Consider the following 23,942-nt stretch of genomic DNA (forward strand, 5'->3'; position numbering starts at 1 on the left):
CGACCCACAAACATGTGCTTGTGGCGGGAGATGGGTGAGACCACATACGAACCACCTGCGGGTGGCCCTATACTATATGTATGAAAAGGGTGTGGTGTGATATTTAACTACCATTCACAACTTTGATGTGGCACGTGTGCCTCGCAAATTAACCGGACTTCCCTGACCCCACGGAGGTTGTAGGTAGTGCGAACTAGCGCCCCTACCCCCACCCCCACGCCCACTCCCACACACATGTGTTGAGGGGAGAGCATCTCACCAAGACGTACTGTAACACGGACCAAACAGAATCCAACTTGATCGTATAACCTCTCTCGCTCATTGTTTGTCAAAGTGATGGGCATCCACACGGCCCCGCAAAATGGGCTAGCTTGTCGTCGATAACCTCGCGAGGGATTACTGTCTAAAGACAAAACCCACTCTGTGCATTGATAATCCCCAAGTGCAGGGAATCATCGTAGCAATTCCCAAAGGTGGAAGTGATAAGTATGGAGTGTCGAACCCACAAGGAGCTAAAGGTAAGATCAATATTCTCTCAAGCCCTATCTGCCACTGATACGACTCTACGTACACCGAACATTTGCTTCCAACTAGAAATGAGAAATAAAACTACATCGTGGGTATGAAGAGGATAACTTTGCACGATATCAGAGAGCTAAAACATAAAAGTAGGTGTTGTTATCATAAAGTTAGAATATATTACTAAATATTATAAATAGCGAGTGTGGAAAAATGGTGGATCGGTGTGCGGAATTGTCTTTGGCAATTGTTAACAAGACCGGTAGTCGTCATTGCAATTTCATATGAGGGAGAGGCGTAAGCTAACAAACTTTCTCTTCTTGGATCATATGCACTTATGATTGGAACTCTAGCAAGCATCCGCAACTACTAAAGATCATTAAGGTAAAACCCAACCATAGCATTAAAGCATCAAGTCCCCTTTATCCCATACGCAACAATCCCCTTACTCGGGTTTATGCTTCTGTCACTCAAGCAACCCACTATAAGCGAATCATGAATGTATTTCAACACCCTACAGCGGGAATCCCTCACGCTTGCGCGACACAGAGGGCACAATAGGACAGCAGCAAAATAAAACATACAACTCGTACCAATCTAGATCATCAATCAACCCAAAGACAAAGGATATCTACTCAAAACATCATTGGATCATAATATGTGGCATAAAGCACCATGTTAAGTAGGGATTACAGCGGGGTGCGGGAGAGTGGACCGCGTAAAAGAGATGAGGGTGGTGATGATGATGGTGATGGTGATGTTGATGAAGACGATCACCGCGGTGATGATTCCCCTCCCGATATGCTACCTCTTGAGCTTGCATTGGTTTTCCCTTGAAGAGGAAAGGGTGATGCAGCAAAGTAGCGTAAGTATTTCCCTCAGTTTTTGAGAACCAAGGTATCAATCCAGTAGGAGACTACATGCAAGTCGCCTAGTACCTGCACAAACAATCAAGAACCTTGCAACCAACGCGATAAAGGGGTTGTCAATCCCTTCACGGCCACTTGCAAAAGTGAGATCTAATAAAGATAATAAGATAAATATTTTTGGTATTTTTGTTGTATAGATTGGAAAGTAAAGATTGCAAAGTAAACGGCGACAGAGACAACTAGTTGATGAGAGACTAATATGATGTAAAATAGACCCAGGGGCAATAGGTTTCACTAGTGGCTTCTCTCAAGATAGCAAATATTATGGTGGGTGAACAAATTACTGTCGGGCAATTGATAGAAAAGCGCATAGTTATGAGAATATCTAGGCATGATCATAAACATAGGCATCACGTCTGTGACAAGTAGACCGAAACGATTCTGCATCTACTACTATTACTCCACACATCGACCGCTATCCAGCATGCATCTAGCGTATTAAGTTCATAAGAACAGAGTAACACATTAGGCAAGATGACATGATGTAGAGGGATAAACTCAAGAAATATGATATAAACCCCATATTTTACCCTCGATGGCAACAATACAATACGTGCCTTGCTGCCCCTGCTGTCACTGGGAAAGGACACCGCCAGATTGAACCCAAAGCTAAGCACTTCTCCCATTGCAAGAAAGATCAATCTAGTAGGCCAAACCAAACTGATAATTCGAAGAGACTTGCAAAGATATTAAATCATGCATATAAGAATTCAGAGAAGAATCAAATATTGTTCATAGATAATCTTGATCATAAATCCACAATTCATCGGATCTCGACAAACACACCACAAAAAGAATTACATAAAATAGATATCCAAGAAGATCGAGGAGAACTTTGTATTGAGATCCAAAGAGAGAGAAGAAGCCATCTAGCTAATAACTATGGACTCGAAGGTCTGTGGTAAACTACTCACACATCATCGGGGAGGCTATGGTGTTGATGTAGAAGCCCTCTGTGATTGAATCCCCCTCCGACGGAGCGCCGGAAAAGGCCCCAAGATGGGATCTCACGGGTACAGAAGGTTGCGGGGTGGAAAAGGTGTTTCATGGCTCTCCTCGATCATTTCAGTGTATAAGAATATATATAGGCGAAAGAAGTAGATCGGTGGAGCTGTGAGGGGCCCACGATGGTGGGGGGCACGCCTGGCCCCCCTGGGCGCACCCTCCTGCCTCGTGGCTTCCTCGTTGCTTCCTTGACGTCCACTCCAAGTCTCTTGGATTGCATTTGTTCCAAAAAAGATCCTCACGAAGGTTTCGTTCCGTTTGATATTCCTTTTCTGCGAAACACTGAGATAGGCAAAATACAACAATTTGCACTGGGCCTTCGGTTAATAGTTAGTCCCATAAATAATATAAAAGTGCATAGTAAAGCCCATTAAACATCCAAAACAGATAATATAATAACATGGAAAAATCAAAAATTATAGATACGTTGGAGACGTATCAAGCATCCCCAAGCTTAATTCCTGCTTGTCCTCGAGTAGGTAAATGATAAAAACTGAATTTTTGATGTGGAATGCTACCTAACATAATTTTCAATGTAATTTTCTTTATTGTGGCATGAATGTTCAGATCCGAAAGATTCAAGGAAAAAGTTTAATATTGGCATAAAAATAATAATACTTCAAGCATACTAACTAAGCAATTATGTCTTCTCAAAATAACATGGCCAAAGAAAGCTTATACCTACAAAATCATATAGTTTGGCTATGCTTCATTTTCGTCACACAAAAATGCTCTCATCATGCACAACCCCGATGACAAGCCAAGCAATTGTTTCATACTTTAGTAATCTCAAACTTTTTGAACTTTCACGCAATACATGAGCGTGAGCCATGGACATAGCACTATGGGTGGAATAGAATATAATGATGGGAGTTGTGTGGAGAAGACAAAAAAAGAGAAAGTCTCACATTGACGCGGCTAATCAATGGGCTATGAAGATGCCCATCAATTGATGTCAATGCGAGGAGTAGCGATTGCCATGCAATGGATGCATTAGAGCTATAAATGTATGAAAGCTCAACAAAAGAAACTAAGTGGGTGTGCATCCAACTTGCTTGCTCACGAAGACCTAGGGCATTTGAGGAAGCCCATTGTTGGAATATACAAGCCAAGTTCTATAATGAAAAATTACCACTAGTATATGAAAGTGACAATATAAGAGACTCTCTATCATGAACATCATGGTGCTACTTTGAAGCACAAGTGTGGAAAAAGGATAGTAGCATTGTCCCTTTTATTTTTTATTTTTTTGGCCTTTCTTTTTTTTCATTCGGCCTTCCCCCCTTTTTTGGGACAATGCTTTATTAATGATGATCATCAAACTTCTATTTATTTACAACTCAAAGATTACAACTCGATACTAGAACAAAGTATGACTCTATATGAATGCCTCTGGCGGTGTACCGGGATGGGCAATGAATCAAGAGTAACATGTATGAAATTATGCATGGTGGCTTTGCCACAAATACGTTGTCAACTAGATGATCATGCAAGGCAATATGATAATGATGAAGCATGTCATAATAAACGTGACGGTGGAAAGTTGCATGGCAATATATCTCGGAATGGCTATGGAAATGCCATAATAGGTAGGCATGGTGGTTGTTTTGAGGAAGATATAAGGAGGTTTGTGTGTGATAAAGTGTATCATATCACGGGGGTTGGATGCACCGGCGAAGTTTGCACCAACTCTCAAGGTGAGAAAGGGCAATGCACGGTACAGAATAGGCTAGCAATGATGGGAAGGTGAGAGTGCGTATAATCCATGGACTCAACATTAGTCATAAAGAACTCACATACTTATTGCAAAAATCTACAAGTCATCAAAAACCAAGCATTACGTGCATGCTCCTAGGGGTATAGATTGGTAGGAAAAGACCATCACTCGTCCCCGACCGCCACTCATAAGGAGGACAATCAAAGAAACACCTCATGCTTCAAATTTGTCACACAACGTTTACCATACGTGCATGCTACGGGCCTTGCAAACTCTAACACAAGTATTTCTCAAATTCACAACTACTCAACTAGCATGACTCTAATATTACCATCTTCATATCTCAAAACAATCATCAAGTATCAAACTTCTCATAGTATTCAATGCACTCTATATGGAAGTTTTTATTATACCCATCTTGGATGCCTATCATATTAAGACTAATTTTATAGCCAAAGAAAATTACCATGCTGTTCTAAAGGACTCTCAAAATAATATAAGTGAAGCATGAGAAATCAATAATTTCTATAAAATAAAACCACCACCGTGGTCTAAAAGATATAAGTGAAGTACTAGAGCAAAATTATCTAGCTCAAAAGATATAAGTGAAGCGGAAAGAGTATTCTACTAATTTCCGGTTCATGTGTGTCTCTCCAAAAGGTGTGTACAGAAAGTATGATTGTGGTAAACTAAAAAGCAAAGACTCAAATCATACAAGACGCTCCAAGCAGAACACATATCATTGGTGAATAAAAATATAACCTCAAGTAAAGTTACAGATGGACGAACACGAAAGAGGGGATGCCTTCCGGGGTATCCACAAGCTTAGGCTTTTGGTTGTCCTTTAATTTTACCTTGGGGTGCCTTGGGCATCCCCAATCTTAGGCTCTTGCCACTCCTTATTCCAAAATCCATCAAATCTTACCCAAAAACTTGAAAACTTCACAACACAAAACTCAACAGAAAATCTCATGAGCTCCGTTAGTATAAGAAAACAAATCACCACTTTAAAGTACTGTAATGAACTCATTCTTTATTTATATTCGTGTTAAAACTACTGTATTCCAATTTTTCTATGGTTCATACCCCCCGATAGTAGCCATAGATTCATCAAAATAAGCAAACAACACACGAAAAACATAATCTATCAAAAGCAGAATAGTCTGTAGCAATGTGTAGGTTTCGAATACTTCTGTAGGTCCGAAATTCCTGAGAAATTAGGACGTCCTAAATAATTTGTATATTGATCTACTGCAATTGGAATTGGTATTTTATTGCTCTCTTGTAAAAAATGAAAATTATTCTCGTGAGCACATACTTTCTGTTTTGTACAGCAAGATCAAACAACTATCATCCAAGAAGATCCTAAAGGCTTTACTTGGCACAAGCACTAATTAAAAAACAGAAACACAATCATAACGGTAGAATGATGAATTATTTGTTGCTAAACAGGAACAAAAACAAGAAACAAAAATAAAATTGGGTTGCCTCCCAACAAGCGCTATCGTTTAACGCCCCAAGCTAGGCATAAAAACAAGAATAGATCTAGGTATCATCATCTTTGGTATGCAATCCATAAGTGGCTCTCATAATAGATTCATAAGGTAATTTAATTTTATTCCTAGGAAAGTGTTCCATGCCTTTCCTTCATGGAAATTGGAATCTAATACATTTTTCCTTCTTTCATATCAATAATTGCACCAATCGTTCTAAGAAAAGGTCTACCAAGAATAATAGGACAAGTAGGATTGCAATCTATATCAAGAACAATGAAATCTATGGGCACATAATTCCTATTTGCAACAATAAGAACATCATTAATCCTTCTCATAGGTTTCTTAATGGTGGAATCCGCAAGATGCAAATTTAAAGAACAATCATCAAATTCACGGAAACCTAGCACGTCACACAAAGTTTTGGGAATCGTGGAAACACTAGCACCCAAATCACATAAAGCATAACATTCATGATTTTTTATCTTAATTTTAATAGTAGGTTCCCACTCATCATAAAGTTTTCTAGGGATAGAAACTTCCAATTCAAGCTTTTCTTCATAGGATTGCATTAAAGCATCAACGATATGTTTGGTAAAAGCTTTATTTTGACTATGAGCATGAGGAGAATTTAACACGGATTGCAACAAGGAAATACAATCAAAGAAAAATTATCATAATTAAATTCCTTGAAATCCAAAATAGTGGGTTCATTTCTATGTAAAGTTTTGACCTCTTCAATCCCACTTTTACCAATTTTTGCATCAAAATCTAAAAACTCTGAATCATTGGGACGCTTTTTAACTTAAGTTGACTCATCTCCAGTCCCATCTTTATCAAGATTCATATTAGAAAACAAAGATTTAATAGGGGACACATCAATCACTTTTAGATCTTCATCATTATTACCTTCTAGCTCTTCCGATTTGACGGCCATCTTATTAACTAAGGTGGCCTGCTTATCGAAAATTTGGGCTATTAAGTTTTCAAGATGAGCAAACTGAGATTTCAAACCATAAAATTGCTTAGACATATCATCGAGATCTTTATTCATGTACTCCATAAAATTTCTTGTTCTTTAAGCTCATTTCTGAAGAAATTATTATGCTCAAATTGCAAGGACATAAAGCTTCTAACATTGTTTTAAATTTATTCCAACCTTCTAAGCTGAGGATCAACACTTTTTGGCAGAGCCATCGCAATCCAACACACAAGCAAACAAGAAGCAAGCGAAAAGAGTGTGACACCCCAAGACCGAAGCTCCAAATGCCTTCCATTTTTTTGTTGTCGTTGTGTGTTTCAACTATTTGTTGCCTTGATTGATGAGTGCCCTTGCCATATTTTGCTTATTGCATCATGTTCATCTTTTATTATATTGAATTGTGCCATCCTTATTTGTTTGCCTTGGCCATCTCACTTGCTTTGTTTCATGCTTCATGATGTGATATTGCCTTTGTCATTTTTGCTGCATTTGCATCATGATCATCTTTATAGTGTGCATATTTGTCGTGTGCTTGTTATCTTTGTGAACTCCTTCTCCTCATCTTCTTTGTTGTTTCATCTTGCCCTTTCCAACTAAACCTTCATCAAGTGCAACACCCCATCACTAGCTTCTTCCTTTCAATTCTCACCCATTTATTGCAAGTGACATTCTCCTCTTTCATAAAATGTTCAACTTTTCTCTATAAATACTAGTCTGTGCCAAGACCACCTCCTCCAATTTTCAGGTCTTTTGGAAGCGTTTTGGTTGGGCTAAGGTTTTATTTGAGTTTGAGTTATTTTCAAACTTGCATAAAAATTGCAGCCTCTAAAAATTGCCAAGGCATTTTATTCAAATACTAGATAAATCCAGGATCCCAGGGACATTTTTTATATCTTCCATATTATTCCTAAGCCCCAGATTCTTTTCTCTCTGATCCTGTCAATTTTCTTTAAAAAACCACGAAGGAGAGAAGGACTGGACAGAGCCCACTTACCTGGGCCACGCCCTGGCCACCTGGGCCTCCCAACCTCCCGCGTTGTCCTACCAAGGTCCACCTGCAGCCCAGCTGGCGCCCCTGCTAACCCTAGCCCGACACCCTCTCCCTCGTTCCCTCCAGTGCGCCGCCACCACCTACGACCGCACGAGCCTCGCTCGATCCCCTCGCGCATCTCTCTTTCTCTCGATCCTGCACGCCTCCCTCTGCAGCCCCAGACCTCCACCAGCGGCCTCTCCTTCGCCCCGCTGCTCCTCCGCCTCAACTCCGGCCGGATCGACTCGGTTCCCCGCCGCCTCGCCAAGTCCATGGAGCCGCCTCCCCGTGCTCCTTAACCTCGCCTCGTCGTTCGAGGACCGACGACGCCGCCGGCGACCATGAGGCAGGAGACAGCCATGGATGGTCGCCCAAGTCCCACCGGCGCCTGCTCCTGTTTCGAGCAGGGGAACAAGGAGGACGAAGCCCAGCTCCGCCGCCTATGCAGTTCGTCCGCGTTGCCGACTCGCCACCTCGTTTCATCTTTGCCACCAGCCGGTGCCGTCGACCACCCCTGCACCTCTGCATCCTCGCCGTGTTCCTGGAGCCACGTCGCTCGTTCGTCCTCTGCTTCGGGCGACAGGGACATACGCCGCCCTCGTTGACCTCCAGCGGCAGCCAAGTCCCGCAACCACCCCACGCGCCTCCCTTCGCTGCTGCCATGACTGGGTCGCCCCTGCTGACCTTCGCCTTGATCTGGTGTTCCCCTTGTCAGATGCCTCCACGCCACGACCGACTCCTTCCCGGCACCTTGCGCTGCTGCAAGACCACCACGGCGCTCATGGAGCCCCAGGTCCGAAGATGGCCACGACCGTGCATCTCCCCTTGTACCACTTTGAAGACATCGACCACAGTACCCATACGGCTACATCCGGAGATGCGTCAAGTTCAACTTCCTTCATGGGAACGACTACCTCTCGCGGGCGTGTATCGTAGCCTTGTACCATTTCGGTTCTTCAAGGCCACCAAGTTCCGCTACGAGATGTACCCATACCATCGCCGAAGACCCGTGTAACACAAGCGTCAACTTCTGCTACCGTCGCGAGAACGACTACTTCCACTACAGCTCGTGAACCACTACTTCCCTCAACGAACTCGAACCGCTCTGAAAATGCACCATTGGAAGGTATAACGATGAGACATACGCCGTTGACGAATGTTGTATGGGGAACCCGGTATCCGGGATCACCCCACCATTCTTGCATGACACACTCACACCCACTTCCTTTTGCACCGGTATCTCCATGTGCCACCGGAACTGATATGTTGCAGTGGCATCATTTTCGGATTCGCCGCCATGGCACCCCTTTTCATTCTGTCATGGCGACTAAATGCTTCATATCATGTTCATGTCAATTTTTAACAAAAATTGCATAAAACTTGCACATGTCATCCGCATCATGATAATAACATTAAAAATGTTTAAATTTGTTGTTTGAATTAAATTGCTAAATGCATATGGGGATTTACCGGAATTGTTGTTTGTTATTTCCGGCCTCAATTAAACTTGCCTAAATAGTTAGTTTACTTATGCCTCACCTCTTGCCATGTTAACCAACATTTAATATTGTTGAGTACCTAAACGGGAGAGAACTAAATAAGTCTTGTGGTGTTTCGTCAATATGCAATTTGTAGTATTGTTTGTGCACTTTGCCATGCCATGCCTCATTAAACCGGACATGCATCATACTTGATTGTGCATCATGCCATGTTTATGTGATGGTTGTTTACCATGTTGCTAGCTTCTTTCTGGTTCACTTTTCTCGTTAGCTTCGGTTTCGTTCCGGAGTTGTGAGGATTCGTTCGACTCCGTTCGTTTGTCTTCTTCTTGGACTTGTTCTTCTTCCTCGCGAGATCTCAGGCAAGATGACCATACCCTTGATTATCACTTCTATCTTTGTTTGCTAGTTATTCTCTCTATCGCTATGTCGCGCTACCTACCACTTGTTATATCGTGCCTCCCACATTGCCATGTCAAGCCTCTAACCCACCTTCTTAGCAAACCGTTGTTTGGCTATGATAGCGCTTTTGCCCAGCCCCTCTTATAGCGTTGCTAGTTGCACGTGAAGTTGAAGTTTGTTCCATGTTGGAACATGGGTATGTTGGGATATCACATTATCTCTTATTTAATTAATGCATCTATATACTTGGTAAAGGGTGGAAGGCTCGGCCTTTTGCCTGGTGTTTTGTTCCACTCTTGCCACCATAGTGTTCGTCATACCGGTGTTATGTTCCTTGATTTTGCTTTCCTTACGCGTTTGGGGTTATGGGACCCCCTTGACAGTTCGCCTTCAATAAAACTCCTCCAGCAAGGCCCAACCTTGGTTTTAACATTTGCCACCTAAGCCTTTTTCCCTTGGATTCTGCACACTCAAGGGTCATCTTTATTTTAAACCCCCGGGCCAATGCTCCTCTGAGTGTTGGTCCAACCTGGGGATGTCCGGCGCCCCCTGGGCAACCAGGGTCTATGCCAACCCAACGTCTTGCCCATCCGGTGTGCCTTGAGAACGAGATACGTGCGACTCCTATCGGGATTTGTCGGCACATCGGGCAGCTTTGCTGGTCTTGTTTTACCATTGTCGAAATGTCTTGTAACCGGGATTCCGAGACTGATCGGGTATTTCCGGGAGAAGGAATATCCTTCGTTGATCGTGAGAGCTTGTGATGGGCTAATTTGGGACACCCCTGCAGGGTATAAACTTTCGAGAGCCGTGCCCGCGGTTATGTGGCAGATGGGAATTTGTTAATATCCGGTTGTAGAGAACTTGACACTTGACTTAATTAAAATGAATCAACCGCGTGTGTAGCCGTGATGGTCTCTTTTCGTGTAGCGACCAGACCTCAGACAGTCTGATCTCTGTGCATCAGTGTCATCCCTAGATCGATAATGCTGACACGCACAGTACTTGAGGATTTATAACAGAGTTGCAATCACACACTTATTACATCGAATGTCTCAAAAGAGAACTTATTATAATAAATATGGCGTAAGGCCATCTAATACGATAACAGTGGAAGGCTTGGAAGATAAAGTGGGTCCATCAACTCCAACGGCATCACTGAGTGAAAGACCACGACATAAGGCACCTTACTCGTCATTTGAAAAGTCTGCAACATAATACGTTGCAGCCCGAAAACGGGTCAGCACATGGAATATGCTGGCAATGTAACACAAGAGAGTAATGAACATAATAAAGCTATCACTACATGCATATATGGCTGGTGGAGGCTGTATGGTTAATAGGTTTTGCGAAAAGCCAATTTTTCCCTACTGCAAAGGAATATATTTTATTTAACTACAAAGTTTGTTGAAAATATTGAGAATGGTAAACCCCATCTCAATCCCAATTAAAAGTAATTAATAACCCAATCAAATTATATTTAAGAGTGATGAGATCCACATGATAATCCAAGAACTAGATACTCAAGATGTCCATAATCGTGGACACGGCTAACCATGATTAGTTTGTACACTCTGCAGAGGTTTGCGCACTTTTCCCCACAAGACTCAATCTCCTCCGTTGTATTTCTCGCATTGCATGGTGTTTGAGAAACGAATGACCGAGACACAGTCTTTCCGAAGAGGTCCCCTTAACCGATAGATAGGCCGGTACACCTACAATCTCCTACATCTGCTAGCCCATCATGGAAAGGTTTCCCACAACTTACTCAACTATGCTAGAGCCCATAATGGCATGTGGCTGCACACGGAAGTTTCCAGCATGAATAATCTTATGATCCCTTTGATCCTGGGTGGAAGTCCATAGGAGAATCACACGGTACCCCGGGATTTCCAAAAATACAGGCAATCACTGGGTTCCCCAGGTGCCTCAATCCACCGAGATGTGTATTAAAGTTGCCACCTTAAGTTAACCATTAATTAACAACTCACATCTTCCATGGATACTCTATAATCCATTCCACGTCTACTAGCATAGCATAGCAATATAAGCAACGTAGAAGTAACTCCTAGGGTTTGATAATAAAGCAGGTGAATAGGTACTACCTCATCTACTTCCCAACCCACAATTTATTCAGATCCTAACCATGCAATTGTTTGAGGGTTGATCTAATGCAATAAAAACTAGGTAGTAAAGTGGTATGATCAAAATGTTACTTGCCTTGCTGATGATCCGTGAAACCTAGAGACTCGTAGTAGCACGCTTCGCACTCCGGGTACTCTATCGCAATCAAACAAGCATACAATAAGCAATCAAGCAAGAAGCATGGGTAAAACTCAAATAAGAAGATCTAACCAGAAAGTTCAACTTAAGAACTCCGGTTTGCAAAAAGAATCAAATCAAACGAACCAATGAAACTCAAACTGCGAAAGAAACAAGCTTCATTTACTAATCTGGACTAAAGTCAAATTTTACAGTGGAAAAAACTTGTTTAAGTTGGTTCAACAGAAAGAGGGCCTCGAGACAAAACTCTAGGCGCTTGAATCGCCTAATTTCGATAAACGAGCGAAAAGAAAAACTAAAACAAAAATCGGATCAGAAATCACGATCGAAAATAATCGTGAAAAATCCGAGAAAAAGGAAAACTGATGAACAGGCTAACGAACGAACGTTCGCTGTCTGTGACTAACGAACGAAAACCGTTCGTTAAAACGAACGTACGGACGAACGTCCGCTAAATAACTAAACTGGAAAAAAACCGAACTGGATCTAAAAAAACGAAATTAGGGTTTAGAAAAAAAACCGAGGCGGTGGCCGCGACTACCTCCGGCAAGGTCTGGCGAACGGCGGCGTCCGGCGGAGGCGGCGGGCGATGGCAGTAGTGGACGGCGGCGGCACTGCCCTCGGCGGCGGTGGGCGGCGGCGGCGGCGGCGCTGCGCGTGGCAGCGGCGAGGCGAGACGGCGGCGGCGGCGCTGGCGGCGGCGGATCGGGTGGGGCTAGGGTTCAGGCGGCGGGGCGCGGGTTTGGGCTGCGGTGGGCTGCGGTGCCCCGGCTTATAAAGCCCCCCGGGCGGAGTCCCACTCGGGTACGTCCCGGAGCCGGTTTCCTTTTTTTAATTATTCTGCGCAGAAAAACAAAGAAAAGAAATACTGAACGGACTCCAAAAATCCTGAAACAAATTTTCGGCGGAGTCCGGGAAGTGAACACGGTCTTGTGTTATGTTTGAACGTCAGTAGTTTCAGGATCACTTCTTGATCACTTCTAGCTTCACGACCATTGCGTAGCTTCTCATCTTACTCTTATTTGCGTATGTTAGCCACCATATTTGCTTAGCGCTTGCTGCAGCTCCACCTCATTACCTTATACTACCCATAAGCTTAAATAGACTTGATCTCGCGGGTGCGAAATTGCTGAGTCCTCGTGACTCACGGATACTTCCAAACAGTTGCAGGTGCTGATGATACCAGTGCAGGTGATGCTACCCAATTCAAGTGGGAGTTCGACAAGGACCTTGGTCATTACTATGTTTCGTTTCCTGATGATAAGTAGTGGAGCCCAGTTGGGACGATCGGGATCTAGCATTTGGGGTTGTGTTTGATACGTCCATTTTGCATCATGCTTTTATATTGATATTTATTGCATTATGGGCCGTTATTACACATTATGTCACAATACTTATGCCTTTTCTCTCTTATTTTACAAGGTTTACATGAAGAGGGGGAATGCCGGCAGCTGGAATTCTAGGCTGGAAAAGGAGCAAATATTAGAGACCTATTATGCACATCTCCAAAAGTCCTGAAACTCCACAAAAATTATTTTCAGAATATATAAAAAATATTAGGCGAAAGATGTACCAGAGGGGGGCCACCCATTGTCCACGAGGGTGGGGGCGCGCCCTACCCCCCTGGGCGTGTCCCCCTGCCTCGTGGGCCCCTTGGTGGCCCTCCGATGCCCATCTTTGGCTATATGGAGTCTTTCGTCTAAGAAAAAATCATAAGCAAGCTCAAGGGAGGAAACTCCGCCGCCACGAGGCGGAACGGAACCATTCTAGGGCTCCGGCGGAGCTGTTTTGTCAGGGAAACTTCCCTCTGGGAGGGGGAAATCATCACCATTGTCATCACCAACGATCCTCTCATCGGGAGGGGGTCAATCTCCATCAACATCTTCACCAGCACCATTTCATCTCAAACCCTAGTTCATCTCTTGTATCCAATCTTGTATCCAAACCTCAGATTGGTGCCTGTGGGTTGCTAGTAGTGTTGATTACTCATTGCAGTTGATGCTAGTTGGTTTACTTGGTGGAAGATCATATGTTCAGATCCATTATGCATATTAATACCCCTCTGATTATGAACATGAATATGCTTTGTGAGTAGTTATGTTTGTTCCTGAGGACATGGGAGAAGTCTTGCTATAAGTAGTAATGTGAATTTGGTATTCGTTCGATGTTATGATGAGATGTATGTTGTCATCCCTCTAGTGGTGTCATGTGAACATCGACTACATGACACTTCACCACTCTTTGGGCCTAGAGGGACGCATTGGGAAGTAATAAGTAGATTATGGGTTGCTAGAGTGACACAAGCTTAAACCCTAGTTTATGCGTTGTTTCGTAAGGGGCTGATTTGGATCCATATGTTTCATGCTATGGTTAGGTTTACCTTAATACTTCTGTTGTAGTTGTGGATTCTTGCAATAGGGGTTAATCATAAGTGGGATGCTTGTCCAAGTAAGAGCAGTACCCAAGCACAGGTCCACCCACATATCAAATTATCAAAGCACCGAACACGAATCATATGAACGTGATGAAAACTAGCTTGACGATAATTCTCATGTGTCCTCGAGAGCGCTTTTCTTCATATAAGAGTTTTTCCAGGCTTGTCCATTGCTACAAAAAGGATAGGGCCATCTTGATGCACCCTATTTACTTGCATTACTTGTTACTCGCTACAAATTACCTTCTCACAAAACTATCTGTTACCGATAATTTCAGTGCTTGCAGAGAATTCCTTACTGAAAACTGCTTATCATTTCCTTCTGCTCCTCGTTGGGTTCGACACTCTTACTTATCGAAAAGGCTACGATAGATCCCCTACACTTGTGGGTCATTAAGACTCTTTTCTGGCGCCATTGCCAGGGAATGAAGCGCCTTTGGTAGGTGGAATTTGGTAAGGAAAAATTTATATAGTGTGCTGAAATTTACTGTCACTTGTTACTATGGAACATAATCCTTTGAGGGGCTTGTTCGGGGTATCTTCACCCCGACCAGTAGAGCAAATAGTTGCTCCTCAACCTACTGAACCTACTGAAAATGTTTACTTTGAAATTCCTTTGGGTATGATAGAGAAACTGCTAGCTAATCCTTTTGCAGGAGATGGAACATTGCATCCCGATTTACACTTAATCTATGTGGATGAAGTTTGTGGATTATTTAAGCTTGCAGGTATGCCCGATGATGTTATCAACAAGAAGGTCTTCCCTTTATCTTTTAAGGGAGAGGCATTGACATGGCATAGGCTATGTGATGATATGGGATCATGGAACTACAAAAAAATGATTGAAATTGGAATTTCATCAGAAGTTTTATCCTATGCATCTTGTTCATCGTGATCATAAGTATATATATAATTTTTGGCCTCGCAAAGGAGAAAGCATCGCTCAAGCTTGGGGGAGGCTTAAGTCAATGTTACATTCATGCCCCAATCATGAGCTCCCAAGAGAAATTATTATTCAAAATTTTATGCTCGACTTTCTCTCAGTAATCGCTCCATGTTCGATACTTCTTGTACTGGATCTATTATGATCAAGACTATTGAATTCAAATGGGATTTATTGGAAAGAATTAAACGCAACTCTGAAGATTGGGACCTCGATGAAGGTAAGGAATCAGGTATAACACCTAAGTTTGATTGTGTTAAATCTTTTATGGATACCGATGTTTTCCGTGAATTTAGCACTAAATATGGACTTGACTTTGAGATAGTAGCTTCTTTCTGTGAATCCTTTGCTACTCATGTTGATCTCCCAAAGGAGAAGTGGTTTAAATATAATCCTCCCACTGAAGTAAAAGTAGTTGCACCTATTAAAGTTGAAGAAAAGACTATCACTTATAATGATCATGTTGTTCCTACTGCTTATATTGAGAAACCACCTTTCCCTGTTAGAATAAAGGATCATGCTAAAGCTTCAACTATAGTCAACAAAAGTAATATTAGGACACACAAACCCCCTGAGCAAGTTAAAGTTGAACCTAAAATTGCTATGGTTAAAGATCTCTTGGCCGATAATATTGATGGGCCTGTTATTTACTTCTGCAATGAAGCTGCTAAGATTGGTAGACCTGATGCTAAAAATAAGCATAGACCTGTTGTAGGCATGCCTATTATTTCTGTTAAAATATAAGATCATTGCTATCATGGCTTATGTGATATGGGTGCTAGTGCAAGTGCAATACCTCATTCCTTATACCAAGAAATTATGCATGATAGTGCACCTGCTGAGATAGAAGAGATTGATGTTACAATTAAGCTTGCCAACAGATATACAATTTCACTAGTTGGGATTGTTAGAGATGTTGAAGTCTTGTGTGGGAAAGTTAAATATCCTGCTGGTTTTCTTGTCCTTGGTTCCCCACAAGATAGCTTTTGTCCCATTATATTTGGTAGACCCTTCTTGAACACTGTTAATGCTAGGATAGACTGCGAAAAGGATGTTGTTACTATTGGTTTGGGTGATATGTCTCATGAGTTTAATTTTGCTAAATTTAGTAGACAACCCCGTGATGAGGAATTGCCCAGTAAAGATGAATTATTGGTCTTTCTTCTATTGTCGTGCCTCCTACTGATCCTTTAGAACAATATATGCTAGACCATGAAAATGACATGTTCATGAATGAAATATGGGAAATAGATGAAGTATTCTTTAAGCAGGGACCTATTCTGAAACACAACTTGCCTGTTGAAATCCTAGGGTATCCTCCTCCACCCAAGGGTGATCCTGTGTTTGAGCTTAAACCAATGCATGATACTCTTAAATATGCTTACGTTGATGAAAAGAAGATATATCCTGTTATTATTAGTGCTAACCTTTCAGAGCATGAAGAAGAGAAATTATTGAAAACTCTAAAGAAGCACTGTGCTGCTATTGGATATACTCTTGATGATCTTAAGGGCATTAGTCCCACTCTATGTCAACACAAAATAAATTTGGAGAAAGATGCCAAACCAGTTATTGATCACCAACGACGGCTAAATCCTAAGATTAAAGAAGTGGTAAGAAAGGAAATATTAAAGCTCCTTGAAGCAGGTATAATTTATCCCGTTGCTGATAGTCAGTGGGTAAGTCCTGTCCATTGTGTCCCTAATAAGGGAGGTATTACTATTATTCCAAATGATAAAGATGAATTGATCCCGCAAAGAATTATTACATGTTATAGGATGGTGATTGATTTCCGCAAATTAAATAAAGCTACTAAAAAGATCATTACCCTTTGCCTTTCATTGATCAAATGCTAGAAAGATTATCGAAACATACACATTTTTGCTTTCTAGATGGTTACTCTGGTTTCTCTCAAATACCTGTGTCGTCCAATGATCAAGAAAAGACTACTTTTACTTGCCCTTTCGGTACCTTTGCTTATAGACGTATGCCTTTTGGTTTATGTAATGCACCTGCTACCTTTCAAAGATGCATGATGGCTATATTCTCTGACTTTTGTGAAAAGATTTGTGAAGTTTTCATGGATGCTTTCTCTGTTTATGGATCCTCTTTTAATGATTGAGAAACCTTGATCGACTTTTGCAGAGATGTGAAGAAACTAACCTTGTCTTGAATTGCGAGAAGTGCCACTTTATGGTTAATGAAGGTATTGTCTTGGGACATAAAATTTCTGAAAGAGGTATTGAAGTTGACAAAGCTAAAGTTGATGCTATTGAAAAGATGCCATGTCCCAAGGACATCAAAGGTATAAGAAGTTTCCTTGGTCATGCCGGTTTTTATAGGAGGTTCATTAAGGACTACTCAAAAATTTCCGGGCCTCTGACTAACCTATTACAAAAAGATATTCCTTCTGTCTTTGATGATGATTGTGTAGAAGCATTTGAAATACTTAAGAAAGCCTTGATTTCTGCACCTATTGTTCAGCCACCTGATTGGAATTTACCATTTGAAATCATGTGTGATGCTAGTGATTATGCTATAGGGGTTGTTCTAGGACAAAGAGTTGATAAAAAAATTAAATGTTATCCAATATGCTAGTAAAACGCCACACATGATGGACTCTGGCGAAAAAGTCTTCTTGCCGTATTTTCTATTTCCGTCTCAAGTAGATTTGACTAACATACCGAGCTCTTGCCTGCATCGAGCGCGGCCGGTCATTAAAGAAAAAATAGCAGCCGGTCCGTTTGATTCAAAGGGCTTCACGTGAGTAGCAATCCTAATCCGAACAGGGCAGTGCTTCTTTAATTAACACAGCCTTGACTCATGTGCTTATCAAGCAGTACTAGTACTAATAGTACTATGGTTAATTGAATAGTCTCCTGGATTTTATAACTGCTCTGGTGGCGATTCTTTCCATGAGTGGAGCAGATATTCCTTTCAATCGCTGCTTGCTCTTATTTTTTTAAATCGGACGCTGTTAGTACAACCAGCACTCTGATTGCTTGATTTAATCGCGTGATGTGACGGGAAAGTATACTCTCGCCTGTGTGCGCACTTGATACCGGCAGCTATCGTTATTACTTTTTGTTTGATCTCAGAGAACAGTGCAGGGAACAACATCACAAACATGGCGATTTGACCAACTCAGCTTGCTCTTGACCCTCTGCATTTATATGTAGACAAAGAAAATGCGTAGTAATAGTCGGACACGGCCGCCGCTCAGATAGAATACACAGCAGGAATTTTGGACTGTCTTTGACTCAGCAACTTGCGGCGCCGCGCGGCCATAAACCCTAACTCGTCCAATCAAACCTTGTACAGGCCGTTCCAACTACCTGCTGATGATATAGATCCTCTAGACCGGCTCTTTTTTTATCCGGCTCATCACGAGCTTCTCGATCCCTAAAGAGATCCCTCCAAGAACTCAACACCAGCATGCGCAAGCCCCACAGTGGGCGCCAACTGTTGTGGAAATGTCACGGCATATGTCCTAGTATGAGGACTTAGTCGTGAGGGCAACGCATCTATGTGGTAGCTTGAGAGGGGTTGATCGGGACGAGAGACGCGGGACGGATCAACACACAAGACAATGATTTAGACAACTTCGGGCCCTGGGAAACATCATCCGGTAATAGCCCTACATGATGTTTGTGGCTAGATCTCATTATGCTCATCAGGGAGACGCCACATAAGCCGGCTCCCCTTTAGTTGTGTCTAGCCCAAGAGATTGTTTCTTGTTTGCTTGTCCCCCTTTTGGGGAGCCCTGCCCCTACTTATATAAGTTGAAGGGGCGGGTTACATGACTAGTCCTAGTAGGATTAGGATTACTCTATTACAGGTGGAGTCCTAGTCTTGCTTCCTTTGCAGGAGAATATTCCTTATGTCTTCCTCTTAAGCCGGACCACCATCACATGAACCGGCCTTCTGGGCCTTGGGCCTTGTCATCCATCTAACCCGCTGTTGGGGTCATCAGTAAGTCACCAAATACTCGTCGGGTCTCTGTGAGCCACCTAGTCCGGCCGGGTCATACCGCGGGGTATATCCCCGACAACTACTGAAAAGGAATTTTTAGCACTTGTATTTGCTTGTGATAAGTTCAGACCTTATATTGTTGATTCCAAAGTAACTATTCACAATGATCATGCTGCTATTAAATATCTTATGGAAAAGAAAAATGCTAAACCTAGACTTATTAGATGGGTTCTCCTGCTACAAGAATTTGATTTGCATATTATTGATAGAAAGGGAGCTGAGAATCCCGTTGTAGACAACTTGTCTAGGTTAGAAAATGTTCTTGATGACTCACTACCTATCGATGATAGCTTTCCTGATGAACAATTAGCAGTCATAAATGCTTCTCGTACTGCTCCATGGTATGCTGATTATGCTAATTACATTATTGCTAAATTTATACCACCTAGTTTCACATACCAGCAAAAGAAAAGGTTCTTCTATGATTTAAGACATTACTTCTGGGATGACCCACACCTTTATAAAGAAGGAGTAGATGGTGTTATTAGACGTTGTGTACCTGAGCATGAACAGGAACAGATCCTATGCAAGTGTCACTCCGAAGCTTATGGAGGACACCATGCTGGAGATAGAACTGCACATAAGGTATTGCAATCCGGTTTTATTGGCCTACTCTCTTCAAGGATGCCCGTAAGTTTGTTTTGTCCCATGATGAATGTCAAAGAATAGGCAATATTAGTAGACGTCAGGAAATGCCAATGAATTATTCACTTGTTATTGAACCATTTGATGTTTGTGGCTTTGATTATATGGGACCGTTTCCTTCCTCTAATGGATACACACATATTTTAGTTGTTGTTGATTACGTTACTAAGTGGGTAGAAGCTATTCCAACTAGTAGTGCTGATCATAACACCTCTATTAAGATGCTTAAAGAAGTTATTTTCCACGGTTTGGAGTCCCTAGATACTTAATGACTGATGGTGGTTCACATTTTATTCATGGTGCCTTTCGTAAAATGCTTGCTAAGTATGATGTTAATCATAGAATTGCATCGCTTTATCACCCACAGTCTAGTGGCCAAGTGGAATTAAGTAATAGAGAACTTAAATTAATTTTGCAAAAGACTGTTAATAGATCTAGAAAGAATTGGTCTAAGAAACTTGATATTGCATTATGGGCTTATAGAACTGCATATAAAAATCCTATGGGTATGTCTCCATATAAAATGGTTTATGGTAAAGCATGTCACTTACCTCTTGAATTAGAACATAAGGCATATTGGGCCATTAAACAACTCAACTATGACTTCAAACTTGCTAGTAAGAAGAGGCTTTTTGACATTAGCTCACTTGATGAATGGAGAACCCAGGCTTATGAGAATGCCAAACAGTTCAAAGAAAAAGTTAAAAGATGGCATGATAAAAGGATACAAAAGTATGAGTTTAACATAGGTGGTTATGTATTGCTATACAACTCTCGTTTGAGATTTTTTGCAGGCAAACTACTCTCTAAATGGGAAGGTCCTTACGTCATCGAGGAGGTCTATCGTTCTGATGCCATAAAAATCAACAACTTCGAAGGCACAAATATGAGGGTGGTGAACGGTCAAAGAATCAAACATTATATCTCAGGTAATCCCATAAATGTTGAAACTAATGTTATTGAAACCGTAACCCCGGAGGTATACATAAGGGACACTTTCCAGAATGTTTCAGACTCTAAAAAGGAATAGGTACGTGGTACGGTAAGTAAACCGACTCCAAAATAGTTCTAATTGCAATTTTTCTCCGTTTTGGAATATTTAAGAAAATAGGAAAATAAGAAGCAGACCGGAAAGGAAACGAGGCTTCCACGAGGGTGGAGGGCGCGCCCTACCCCCCTGGGCGCGCCCCCTGCCTTGTGGGCACCTCGTGTGCTCTCCGGACTTTGTTTTCTTGCACGATACTTCTTTTGGCCGGTAAAAATTTACTATATAATCTCCCGAAGGTTTTGACCACCGTATCACGCAAATATCTTCTGTTCTTGTTTCGAGTTGTTTCTGCTGTAGTCATAGAGCAAGATGTCTTCTCAAGAGTCAGTCGGGGAGAGCCGGGTGTTCCTACCTCTTGAGCATGCGTTGGTTTTCCCTTGAAGAGGAAAGGGTGATGCAGCAAAGCAGCGTAAGTATTTCCCTCAGTTTTTGAGAACCAAGGTATCAATCCAGTAGGAGACCACGCACGAGTCACCTCGTACCTACACAAACAAATAAGAACCTCGCAACCAACGCGATAAAGGGGTTGTCAATCCCTTCACGGCCACTCGCAAGAGTGAGATCTGATAGAGATAATAATAATAAGATAAATATTTTTGGTATTTTTATGATATGGATTGAAAGTAAAGATTGCAAAATAAGATAGATTGGAAACTTGTATGATGGAAAATAGACCCGGGGGCCATAGATTTCACTAGTGGCTTCTCTCAAGATAGCATAAGTATTACGGTGGGTGAACAAATTACTATCGAGAAATTGATAGAAAAGTGAATAATTATGATAATATCTAGGTATGATCATGTATATAGGCATCACGTCCGTGACAAGTAGACCGACTCCTGCCTGCATCTACTATTATTACTCCACACATCGACCGCTATCCAGCATGCATCTACAGTATTAAGTTCATAAGAACAAAGTAATGCTTTAAGCAAGATGACATGATGTAGAAGGATAAACTCATGCAATATGATATAAACCCCATCTTTTTATCCTCGATGGCAACAATACAATACGTGTCGTTTCCCTTTTTGTCACTGGGATCGAGCACCGCAAGATTGAACCCAAAGCTAAGCACTTCTCCCATTGGAAAAAGATCAACCTAGTAGGCCAAACCAAACTGATAATTCGAAGAGACTTGCAAAGATAACCAATCCTACATAAAAGAATTCAAAGAAGATTCAAATATTGTTCATAGATATACATGATCATAAACCCACAATTCATCGGATCTCAACAAACACACCGCAAAAAGAGTTACATTGAATAGATCTCCAAGAAGATCGAGGAGAACTTTGTATTGAGATCCAAAGAGAGAGAAGAAGCCATCTAGCTACTAGCTATGGACCCAAAGGTCTGAGGTAAACTACTCACACATCATCGGAGGGGCCATGGAGTTGTAGAGGCCCTCCGTGATCAATGCCCCCTCCGGCGAAGCTCCGGAAAAGGCCCCAAGATGGGGTCTCTTGGGTACAAAAGGTTGCGGCGGTGGAAATAGGGTTTCGTGGTGCTCCTGGATGTTTGCGGGGTACGTAGATATATATAGGAGGAAAAAGTAGGTCGGTGGAGCAACGAGGGGCCCACGAGGGTGGAGGGCGCGCCCAGGGGGGTAGGCGCGCCCCCTGCCTCGTGGCCTCCTCGATTATTTCATGACGTCCACTCCAAGTCCCCTGGATCACGTTTGTTCCAAAAATCACTCTCCCGAAGGTTTCATTCCGTTTGGACTCCGTTTGATATTCCTTTTCTATGAAACACTCAAATAGGCAAAAAAACAGCAATTTGGGCTGGGCCTCCGGTTAATAGGTTAGTCCCAAAAATAATATAAAAGTGTAAAATAAAGCCCATTAACATCCAAAACAGACAATATAATAGCATGGAGCAATCAAAAATTATAGATATGTTGGAGACGTATCAAGCATCCCCAAGCTTAATTCCTGCTCGTCCTCGAGTAGGTAAATGATAAAAACTGAATTTTTGATGTGGAATGCTTCCTAACACATTTTTCAATGTAATTTTTCTTTATTGTGGCATGAATGTTCAGATCCGAAAGATTCAAGATAAAAGTTTAATATTGACATAAAAATAATAATATTTCAAGCATACTAACTAAGCAATCATGTCTTCTCAAAATAACATGGACAAAGAAAGTTATCCCTACAAAATCATATAGTCTGGCTATGCTCTATCTTCATCACACAAAATATTAAATCATGCACAACCCCGATGACAAGCCAAGCAATTGCTTTATACTTTTGATGTTCTCAAACTTTTTAAACTTTCACGCAATATATGAGCGTGAGCCATGGACATAGCACTACGGGTGGAATATAATGGTGGTTGTGGAGAAGACAAAAAGGAGAAGATAGTCTCACATCAACTAGGCGTATCAACGGGCTATGGAGATGCCCATCAATAGATATCAATGTGAGTGAGTAGGGATTGCCATGCAACAGATGCACTAGAGCTATAAGTGTATGAAAGCTCAACAAAAGAAACTAAGTGGGTGTGCATCCAACTTGCTTGCTCACGAAGACCTAGGGAATTTGAGGAAGCCCATCATTGTAATATACAAGCCAAGTTCTATAATGTAAAATTCCCACTAGTTTATGGAAGTGACAACATAAGAGCCTCTCTATCATGAAGATCATGGTGCTACTTTGAAGCACAAGTGTGGAAAAAGGATAGTAACATTGTCCCTTCTCTATTTGTCTCATTTTTTGTCTCCTTTTTATTTGGGCCCTCTTTTTTTTCTTTTGGCCTCTTTTCTCCTTTTTTTTATTTTTCGTCCGGAGTCTCATCCCGACTTGTGGGGGAATCATAGTCTCCATCATCCTTTCCTCACTGGGACAATGCTCTAATAATGATGATCATCACACTTCTTTTTACTTACAACTCAAGAATTACAACTCAATACTTAGAACAAAATATGACTCTATGTGAATTCCTCCGGCGGTATACCGGGATATGCATGAATCAAGAGT

This window comes from Triticum urartu, chromosome 3 (assembly GCF_003073215.2).
Source record: "Triticum urartu cultivar G1812 chromosome 3, Tu2.1, whole genome shotgun sequence".
In the NCBI taxonomy this organism is placed as follows: domain Eukaryota; kingdom Viridiplantae; phylum Streptophyta; class Magnoliopsida; order Poales; family Poaceae; genus Triticum; species Triticum urartu.